Source organism: Schistocerca piceifrons, chromosome X (genome assembly GCF_021461385.2).
Source record: "Schistocerca piceifrons isolate TAMUIC-IGC-003096 chromosome X, iqSchPice1.1, whole genome shotgun sequence".
Taxonomy (NCBI): Eukaryota; Metazoa; Arthropoda; class Insecta; order Orthoptera; family Acrididae; genus Schistocerca; species Schistocerca piceifrons.
This window is the reverse complement of record NC_060149.1, coordinates 398,258,191-398,268,099: the sequence shown is the minus strand read 5'-3', so window position 1 is coordinate 398,268,099 and position 9,909 is coordinate 398,258,191. Positions and strand designations below refer to the sequence as shown.

General features: G+C 38.4%; 1 non-coding gene across 1 annotated transcript; it reads left to right on the top strand.

Annotated features, from left to right (window-relative positions):
- Window positions 1-332: 332 nt before the first annotated feature.
- Window positions 333-407, top strand: Trnap-cgg. Its single transcript has one exon. It is a non-coding gene; the product is annotated as a tRNA-Pro (tRNA).
- The last annotated feature ends 9,502 nt before the right edge of the window (window positions 408-9,909 follow it).

The window sequence follows — 9,909 nt, the reverse complement described above, 5'->3', positions numbered from 1 at the left end:
AACCTTGCAGAACTAGCACTCCTGAAAGAAAGGATGTTGCGGAGACATGGCTTAGCCACAGCCTGGGGGATGTTTCCAGAATGAGATTTTCACTCTGCAGCGGAGTGTGCGCTGATATGAAACTTCCTGGCAGATTAAAACTGTGCAGAACTGCAGAGTGAAAATCTCATTCTGGAAACATCCCCCAGGCTCTGGCTAAGCCATGTCTCCGCAATATCCTTTCTTTCAGGAGTGCTAGTTCTGCAAGGTTCGCAGGAGAGCTTCTGTAAAGTTTGGAAGGTAGGAGACGAGGTTCTGGCAGAAGTAAAGCTGTGAGTACCGGGCGTGAGTCTTGCTTCGGTAGCTCAGTTGGTAGAGCACTTGCCCGCGGAAGGCAAAGGTCCCGAGTTCGAGTCTCGGTCGGGCACACAGTTTTAATCTGCCAGGAAGTTTCATATCAGTGCACACTCCGCTGCAGAGTGAAAATATCATTCTGGAAACATCCCCCAGGCTGTGGCTAAGCCATGTCTCCGCAATATCCTTTCTTTCAGGAGTGCTAGTTCTGCAAGGTTCGCAGGAGAGCTTCTGTAAAGTTTGGAAGGTAGGAGACGAGGTACTGGCAGAAGTAAAGCTGTGAGTACCGGGCGTGAGTCGTGCTTCGGTAGCTCAGTTGGTAGAGCACTTGCCCGCGAAAGGCAAAGGTCCCGAGTTCGAGTCTCGGTCGGGCACACAGTTTTAATCTGCCAGGAAGTTTCATATCAGTGCACACTCTGCTGCAGAGTGAAAATCTCATTCTGGAAACATCTCCCAGGCTGTGGCTAAGCCATGTCTCCGCAATATCCTTTCTTTCAGGAGTGCTAGTTCTGCAAGGTTCGCAGGAGAGCTTCTGTAAAGTTTGGAAGGTAGGAGACAAGGTACTGGCAGAAGTAAAGCTGTGAGTACCGGGCGTGAGTCGTGCTTCGGTAGCTCAGTTGGTAGAGCACTTGCCCGCGAAAGGCAAAGGTCCCGAGTTCGAGTCTCGGTCGGGCACACAGTTTTAATCTGCCAGGAAGTTTCAATCACAGACCTGCATTTTGAGTGTCTTCCTCTTCCACCAGACTTTGCCCCAAGTGATTTCCATATGTTTGGACCACTCAAAAACGCAATGGGACGAAAGAAGTTCCATTCCGATGAAGAAGTATGCCACGCAGTGCATGAGTGGTTGTGTGGACTACCAAAAGAATTTTTTTCTAAAGGAATTTATGCACTTTGTAAGCGCTGGAGGACTTGCATTGAGCATGATGGAGATTATGTTGAAAAGTGATACAGCTTTGTACCACTTCCGCACAATAAATAATATTTTAAAAAATATTTAAGGTTTTCATTTGACTCACCCTCGTATGTACAAAATACTCTGACAGCACACTGTGCATGTCTTATTTTGCAAAAATGGTATTTCAGAAACTAGCTTTATTACACATGGATGTCTGTAGCTTGAAAGGTTCTTTAATTTATGTTGTAACAAAGTTTTCATGCTTCAGATTTAATTGCTGGTGGTGGGATGTTTTGCAAAATTTCGAATTATTACAAAATTTGATTATTCAGTTTCCAAAAATGTTAATTACATATCGCTTTTTATATGAGAAACATTTTTTATATATTATGATTTCAAAGATATTCTCCTCAAACTTAATATGCCAAGTTACCTTTTGTGGTGTGTTTTACTCTTGATAGTGAAACTGGATACAAACAAAACAAGACATATTGCATTATTTTGCCCCCCCCCCCTTCCCCCCTTACACACCCACCACGGTTCATCAAGAAGGAGTATTAACACTTGGGAATGTTTCCTTGTAAGTAGCACAGATATATGGTTGGCCTGTCATTTTACTTGGCCTGAAAATACAATTCCACAACTTTATAGAATGTGTAGTGATATTTCTGATCCCACAAAATACACAGACTTGAAAAAATGGCTCAGGACATGGTGTGGGATATCTTTGACTTAGTTAACAAAAAGAGGTTCCACTAGGTACACAATGGCAACATTTTTTAAGAAATGAAATGAAGCATAATTTGGCTATCACTGTCTTAACAATGATGTTGGAGACAGATCACAGGCTTTACTTGGACACAGATACGGAAAGAAACCAGCTATTTCCTTTCATTGTAACCATGTTGACATTCATCTGAACTGCTTTAGGGAAAGTATGCAAGACCTAAATCTTAACTGCCAGACAGTGATCAGAACCTCACTCCTCCCAAACACAAGTACAGTGTCCTGTATGCAGTACACTACATCTGGTTCATATAGTAAGGTTCCCCACCCAGAGTTATGATCAACAGTCTCAAAGCTGGAAGATGAATTTTATTCTCAATGGCAGAGAGATGTTGTTGTTGTCTGGTCTTCAGTCCGAAGACTGGTTGATGCAGCTCTCTATGCTGCTCTATCCTGCACAAGCCTCTTTGTCTCCAAATAACTACTGCAACTTACGTCCTTCTGAATCTGCTTACTATATTCTCCTCTTGGTCTCCTGATATGATTTTTATCCCCCCCCCCCTGCCACACACACACACACACACACACACACACACACACACACACACACACACACACTTCCATCCAATAATAAATTGGTGATGCCCTGATGTCTTAGAATGTGTCCTATCAACCAACCCAGATCTCTATCTAGCACTTACACTCAGATTACTTGTTGCTTGTAGTTTCACAGAAGTCCTGCATATATCGATACAGTCACTTAAGATCCAGCTAGCAAACTGCACTAGACTTCCTTTATGCTTGTTCGAGCATGCCATGCCTGACCATCTTCTCACCTGCTAGTCACTCAGTCACCTGCTGTAGGATCACGGCACATGAACATTAGATGAAGGAAAGCAAAACTTGATTTGAAAGAATATATCATGATTGAGAAAGATGGTGGCCATAAAAGTGTCTGGGAGTGATTTTTATCAATGACTGATATGGATGGAAATCCTGCCTGCTTTGTATCTGGTGCTACACTCTCCTGCCTTACAAGTCCACCACCACGTATCTGAAGGCACATGTTAGCATAACACTAGAGTGTGAGTTCAAAACATTTCTAGTTTTGGTGAAAGTTACAGTAAATGAAAACTGTGTAGAAATGGTGCCAGAGATCTTTGTTCATTTGCATTAAAAATCAGGTGGAGAATTTAGCATTCTTCCAGGAGCTTGCAAAAATTGGCTTAGAATTGGAATGTGTGGACATCTCCAAAAGTTTGCCTCGTCTTACGATAGTAGCACAAAACACTGAAAGACAAGCCAATGAAAAACAGGTGAATACAATGACCACCACTGCCCAGGCCATAGGCTCTTGACTGCATGTGTGTGTATACTGTATATGTGGACCAAAACATATCAGAAAAACTATTACATGTCTATTACTGTGCACCTAGTTAATGTTAATCATAAGTAGGCACAGTGAAAGTTGGTGTTCGTGACTACGCACTTTTCTGAAAAAGGAAAAATCTGGATAATTTATTAAGAAGCACATCAAAGAGATTTATTTAACTTAGGAGTAAATCCCAGCATCTTAATAATATTTTATTTGTCACTGACCAAGGCACAAATATATGCAAAGCACTGCAATCCTTTCAGCATTATACAAATTCTGAACACAGTCCTGAAATATTTGAAAACTGAGTTTTCAGTGTTTTTTTTTTCTACGATTTATGCTGCCAAAGACTAAGGTTACCATATACTCTCTTTTTCTCCCAACACATTCTCTTTTTGAGGCAAGAAAATGTGCCTGCACAGATTTCATAAAAACCTACAAAATGTCATCTATTTTAAGCTCTGAGAAAAAGTGCGTGTTTTGAACAAAGGACATCAGTCATTGTTGTAAATAATTGTAAATAAATGCTATTGTAATGTCTTTGACAAGTTTATTTTTATGTTGTTTGGAGCAACAGCTATAAGTTATCTATCATGTATTCAACTGCTGTGTTCTGTCTTCTGCATTATATCCTTTGATGTTGCTTCTGCTGCCCTTGGACGCAGTGTTGTCAACTGGTGGGATTCATCCCATATTGTGGAAAATTTTGACAATTATTTTTCAGGAAGGGACAAAGGTGTTATTTTTTTTGCAAAATGTGAGGTGTATATGAAACATTTAATTGCTATCTCTAACATAATGTAGTAATGGTTATGGTACATACAGCAGCAGCAAAGATAAATATTTCATAGAAGTTAAGCACATGAAACCACCAACAGTCATTTGTGCAACCAGCAATCAGCATTCTCACTATGGGCACAATAGGTCTGCTTACACAACAGTAACAAACATACACTGTTATAGGTATGATTGTCAAGTAACATGAAAATAAGGTGAAACAGCTCATGAAGCAATTATATGCACCCACTGACTGTCATTTGTTCAACCAGCACTTAGTACTCCCATTGTACTATATACTGTTAGTTTAAATTTCCTTTTGTTTGTACAACTTAAATGCAACATTATTTATGATTGAGTGACACATGTGAAACATTGTCAAATTCCTGAATACACAATGCATCTCAGAATGCAAGCTAGACAGGAGGCCAAGTCAAGCAGTATGATAAGCTGTAATGTAGCACGTTGGTATATGGCATTGTTTGAAGTGGTTTAGTTTGCTCAGCTCAGTGTCACTCAAAGTAATTGTTTTTATTTGTTGTTACTTGGATTTGGTCTTGTGGGCGATTTTTGCTCTTATTAAATAGCAATTGTTTCTGAGTGGTTTGTTTCATATTCATTTAAGAACATCAGACTGTGGTCCTTTGAGTGCAAAGAAATTGAAATTCAGGTACCTTGAATTAGATCCAGAAAAACATACTAAAACTTTCCCAAACTCTTGGCTTCAAATTGATGGATTTAAAGGGTGGTTGGAGGCCATTGAAGATGACAACAGAAAGGTACGGTGCAAAGTGTGTAATGTGATTATTTTATTTATCATGTTAAAAGTACAGAAATACCAAAAAAATATATAAGTGTTGACATAATTTTAACATAAAAGAAGACCAAAAATTGGACACTTCAAGTGCATTTGGTGTAGCTCTCATAAGGTCTTGCATGTTGCAGGTGGTTAGTGATGAGGAACACTGAAGGAAATGGCTGTTAGTCTGCTCAGTGCCACACTGGCAGAGAACTGAATCCACAGAGAAACTCCAAGTCCGCAGATTGGTCTTGCATCTCGTTTTGTTTGATCATAATCTATTGAGAGACCTCCATATTGACCACTTCTCTGAATGTCCGGGGGGAAGTTCTTCCTTTGCAGCCATCCATTCTCCCAAATATTAAGATTTCTCCCACCATCATGAGATCCTTGCCACATGTGGATTCTCAATGACAGCCTCAGTAGTTGTCAAGAAGCTCTTTCTCTCTTTCTTGATTTCAGCCTAGGATGTGTGGGCTGATGATCATATAGTGGATGGGCTTCCTTCGTTGTGGCCTTACTTTTCTCATATCTTGCAGCTACCTCACGTCTCATTTCAGTAGGAGCTATGCCAGCAAGGCATTGGAGTTTGTCCACAGGAGTAGGTCTTAAGGAACCTGTGATAATCTGGCAAGATTCATTTAGAGCCACGTCAATGTTCCTGGCATGACTGGACTTGTACCATACCAAACATGCATATTCAGCAGTGAAATGACATAGTGCAAGCACACTTGAGTGCACAGTGCATGGATTAGCACACCATGATGTACCTGTCAATTTTTGCACTATTTTATTTCTGGGTGCCACTTTCTGTTTGTTGATTAGGCAATGCTTTTTATATGTTAGTGCGCGATCCAGAGTTACTCCAAGATAGTACAGAGTAGGATTATGTTTGAGTATGATACCTACCCAGGATATATTTAAGGATCTATTTGCCTGTTTATTCTTCAGGTGGAAAGCACAGGTCTGAATCTTGGTAGGATTAGGTTTCAAGCAATTCCCATGATAGTAAACAGAGAATTCTTCCAAAGATTTTGATAGCATATCTTCTACAGTCTCAAAACAGTCAGCCTGAGTAGTGATAGCGCAGTCATCAGCATAATTAAAGCTTCAGGTTCCTTCAGGGATACGTTGATTGTTGGTACAGATGTTGAATAATAGTGGCACAAGCACACTGCCTTCTGGTAGCCCATTTTTCTGAGCTCTACATCTACTTTTCTTACCCTGAAATTCGACAAAAAAATCTGCAGTTCAGGAGAAGGTTTCTAATATTGCACATGAGTGTGAAGTCTTCAGTTATATCATACACTTCATTCAGAAGGAGCCGATGGTTGATCGTATTGTAAGCCGTGGATAGATCGATAAAGACAGCACCTGTAATGAGCCGTTTCTTATATCCATCTTCGATATGTTGTGTTAAGTTTAATATTTGAGACATGCAGCTTTTCCCTTCTCTGAAACCTGCTTGCTGTGGTATTAGAAGAGGCTTCACCTTTCTAATCATTCTCTGAAGAATGACCCTCTCCAGTATTTTGTAGAGGTGACAGAGTAAGGCGCTAGGTCTATAATTTTTGGGATCTTTCCTATCCTTTCCTCGTTTCAGTACGGCAATTACTCTTGCTTTTCACCATACTTTACAGATCTTGCATTCTCGAATACAGTTATTCATGAAATCCAGTAACCAAAGAATTGTAGCAGGACCAAAATTCTTGATTTGTTCAGATTTGCCATAAAAGCAAACTTGAGAAACATGCTTCTCAAGTTAAACACATTAAAAATGTTAAAACTGTGCAATATAACACAGCTATTGTTGATTGATTTTTGAAAATGTGTGGTGAAAGCAGAGATGCAGAAAAAGTGAAGATAGCTGAAATAAGATGAGTAACTTTTTTTGTGGAGCATAATGCTACATTTTCAAAAGTGGACCATCTTGTTCCTGTGTTAAAAGATGTTTTCCCTGACTCCAAAATTGCTTCAGAGGTGACTTTAGGTCATATAAAATGTACCAATATAGTACAAAATGTTACTAAAGGAAATTAAATGTTCTATTCTTGTGGGTGAGAGTACAGACATAGTCAGATAGAAAACATATGTATGTTTTAGTGAAATATGTGTCACCAGTTGATGGACTCATGAAAACACAACTTCTGGAACTGATCCCTTTGGATGCAAAGACTACTGGGCAGAAAGCCTTTTCATAGCTCCAGAGAGTCTGTTGAAAGAGAAGGATAATGCAATTAGAAATGTAATTGGCATGGCATGTGACAATGCCTCTGTAATAATGGGAAGCCACAATTCTGTTATAACAAGACTTAGGAACACTGTACCAGATCAGATTATTCTCAACTGTATTCATCTGCTTTAGTTGCAATTAAGGCATGTGAGAAGCTTCATAGATCCTGTGATAAATTAATAAGGTCAATGGCAAGCTACATATCTGTCAGTGCAAAGTGCTGCACTATTTTGCAAGAATTTCAAGAATTTCTTGGAGTCGAATGTAAGCAGGTGCTTAAATTATTGGGTACACATTGGCTTGTTTTACATGCATGCATTGTTTGTCTGTCAGAAAACTGGGATGTATTTTCACACTACTTCCAGTTATCAACTGTTGAAGATAAATTGAAGTCTGCAGAAATTATTCTTCATGAATTAGAAAATTCATACACTAAAGCTTACATGTTGTTTGTAAAATATGTTTAGGTTTACTTCAACAGTTTTGACAACCTTTTCCAAATGTCATTATACCCCATCAGTATCAGTGTATCTTGGCTCCAGATGTGACCAGTTATTACACAAACTCTCCCTATGGAATGTGAAAAGGGAATTCATCAATTAAGACTTACATGCCTTGATTTTTGTATCACAGCAACTGAAGGAATGAAGAAACATCTATATATGTACAACACATTTTTTGGAAACTTAAAATTCATAGAGCCAAATATTGCATTAAAAGTTGACAGAAGGTCCCAGATAAAGGATTTATTGTGTGTTGCATCAAAGTTTGGAGGAGTTGATCTAAATACCATAACAGTTGAATGGAGAAGTCTTGCAGTTGTACCTGTGTGAAGTAGAATGTTTGATTTGCCCTTCTGGAACATGCATATCAGATGCTCACATAGGTAAGATGTATAAGTACCATAAGGGTTAAAATTGGATATTTTCAGGTGAACTGGATTTCGAAGCACAAGAAAGCAATTCTAGACAAAAGACACATCTGCAGGCTGTAAGCTCATCTTCCAAACTTAAAAAAAAAAAAACTTTCTTGTTCAGATCAAAGCAGAGAGAATATTTTTATTTGAGCAACTGAAGGTACTCTGGATTTTCATGGAGTCATCACTGTCAAAGTTTCAAGAAAATTGACTGCACAAGTAAATTACACACAGTTCTGTGCAAAGACTCTACTATGAGAAATGAGTTTCATGTGTTCACACCAAAGCTGAAGCCATTGTTACACCTGGTTTATAAACACATTCATTAGACATTACTATAGGTATGCCTAGTGGTAGTTCTTGCTTCAGTGTTGCAACAGATGGAAGCAATGAGTACACTATGAAAACGTTCCCTATTCTGATACAGTACTTTGATACCTAGTCATAATACTAACATGGAACATGCATTTTCTCTTGTAAACACACAGTGGACCAAAGACAGGTATAGATTTAAAACAAAAAACATAAAAGTTGTTGTATGTGTCCAGTAATATTTTAAACACATGAAACAAAACATTTGAGAAACAAAAAATGTTAAGACAGATTTCTTCATCCTCCAAATATTCATGACATATAAGGGGAAAAAACAATGAGACAACCAAGTGAACAGTTTGTTCACAAAGTGACGAGCAAAGTCTCCCTAGTTCTGAATCAGCAGGAGTCACTCAATTGTGGTCCACTCATGGTTTTACATCCAGCCACTGCCAATCTCGGCAATCTAATATGAACATAGCATATGTAGCCATTGTGAATTGACTAGTATGCTGTGTTGAGTTCCTTTACATCTATTGATAAGTGATAATGAAGCAGTTACTGTCCCATCACAGGCAATGCCAGGTACTCCTTCAACTCCTTGGAGAAAGACAAGGGGTAGCACTTTACGCAGCAAGGAAAATAAGTAATGATGTCACTAAAAGTTGCAAGCAGGAGAGCAGGAGTTGCTCCATCCTGTTTCCGTGACAAGATGCACCATTACAGAGGCAGGGGTAATTTCCAGCTCTGTTAAATTACTTAGCAGAGTTTGCAAAGAAAATCCTGGAAAATCACCATAAACTCCAAGCAAAAAGTGGTAAATTTCAGTTCAAATTTTTCTGTTTGACAGATGTTTGAAACTGCCTTCCCCTGAGCCATAGTAAAGTGTGGCAATTGTAATTGGGTCTGGTATATTGAGTGAGTCAGAATAGGTTTTCACTTTTTTTTCTTCTGTCAGTTCACTTTGTAATTTTTATGACAGGGGATAATGTTTTTTTCATTTATATTTTGTTGAGGAAATTTTTATGATTTACAAATGCATGTGGCACAGTCTCATCAAAGTCATCTTTTGAGCAACCTATATATTTGTCGTCTTGCAAACTTTCTATGCTTACAAGAATAATTTTAAATTGCAATATTGCATATTTTATGGGAATATTTACAGTAATTATATTTCAATTCAAAGTGTAATTTAGTAAACCAACTGTGTGAAAGATAAATATCTAACAATATTGCTTTTTAATATCTTGCACTATATCAGCTTTGTTTATCATGCAGTCTTTGGTGAACACTCATCCTTGTATGGGTAGTGAAGTCTACTTCAGTACTCACACAAAGATTCAAGTTCACTAAAGGTTGCACAATAAACAAAGCTGATATATGAGATTCAGTCAGAAGTGGAAGTCAGTTACAAGAATTGCTATGAAATGGTCATGACTGAAATAACCTGTGCCTGGAAAAAAAGTATTATCATGGTAAAATAAATGTTGTATTTTATGACAAATGTATTTATTAAACTGCAAATACCAAAGCAACAAAA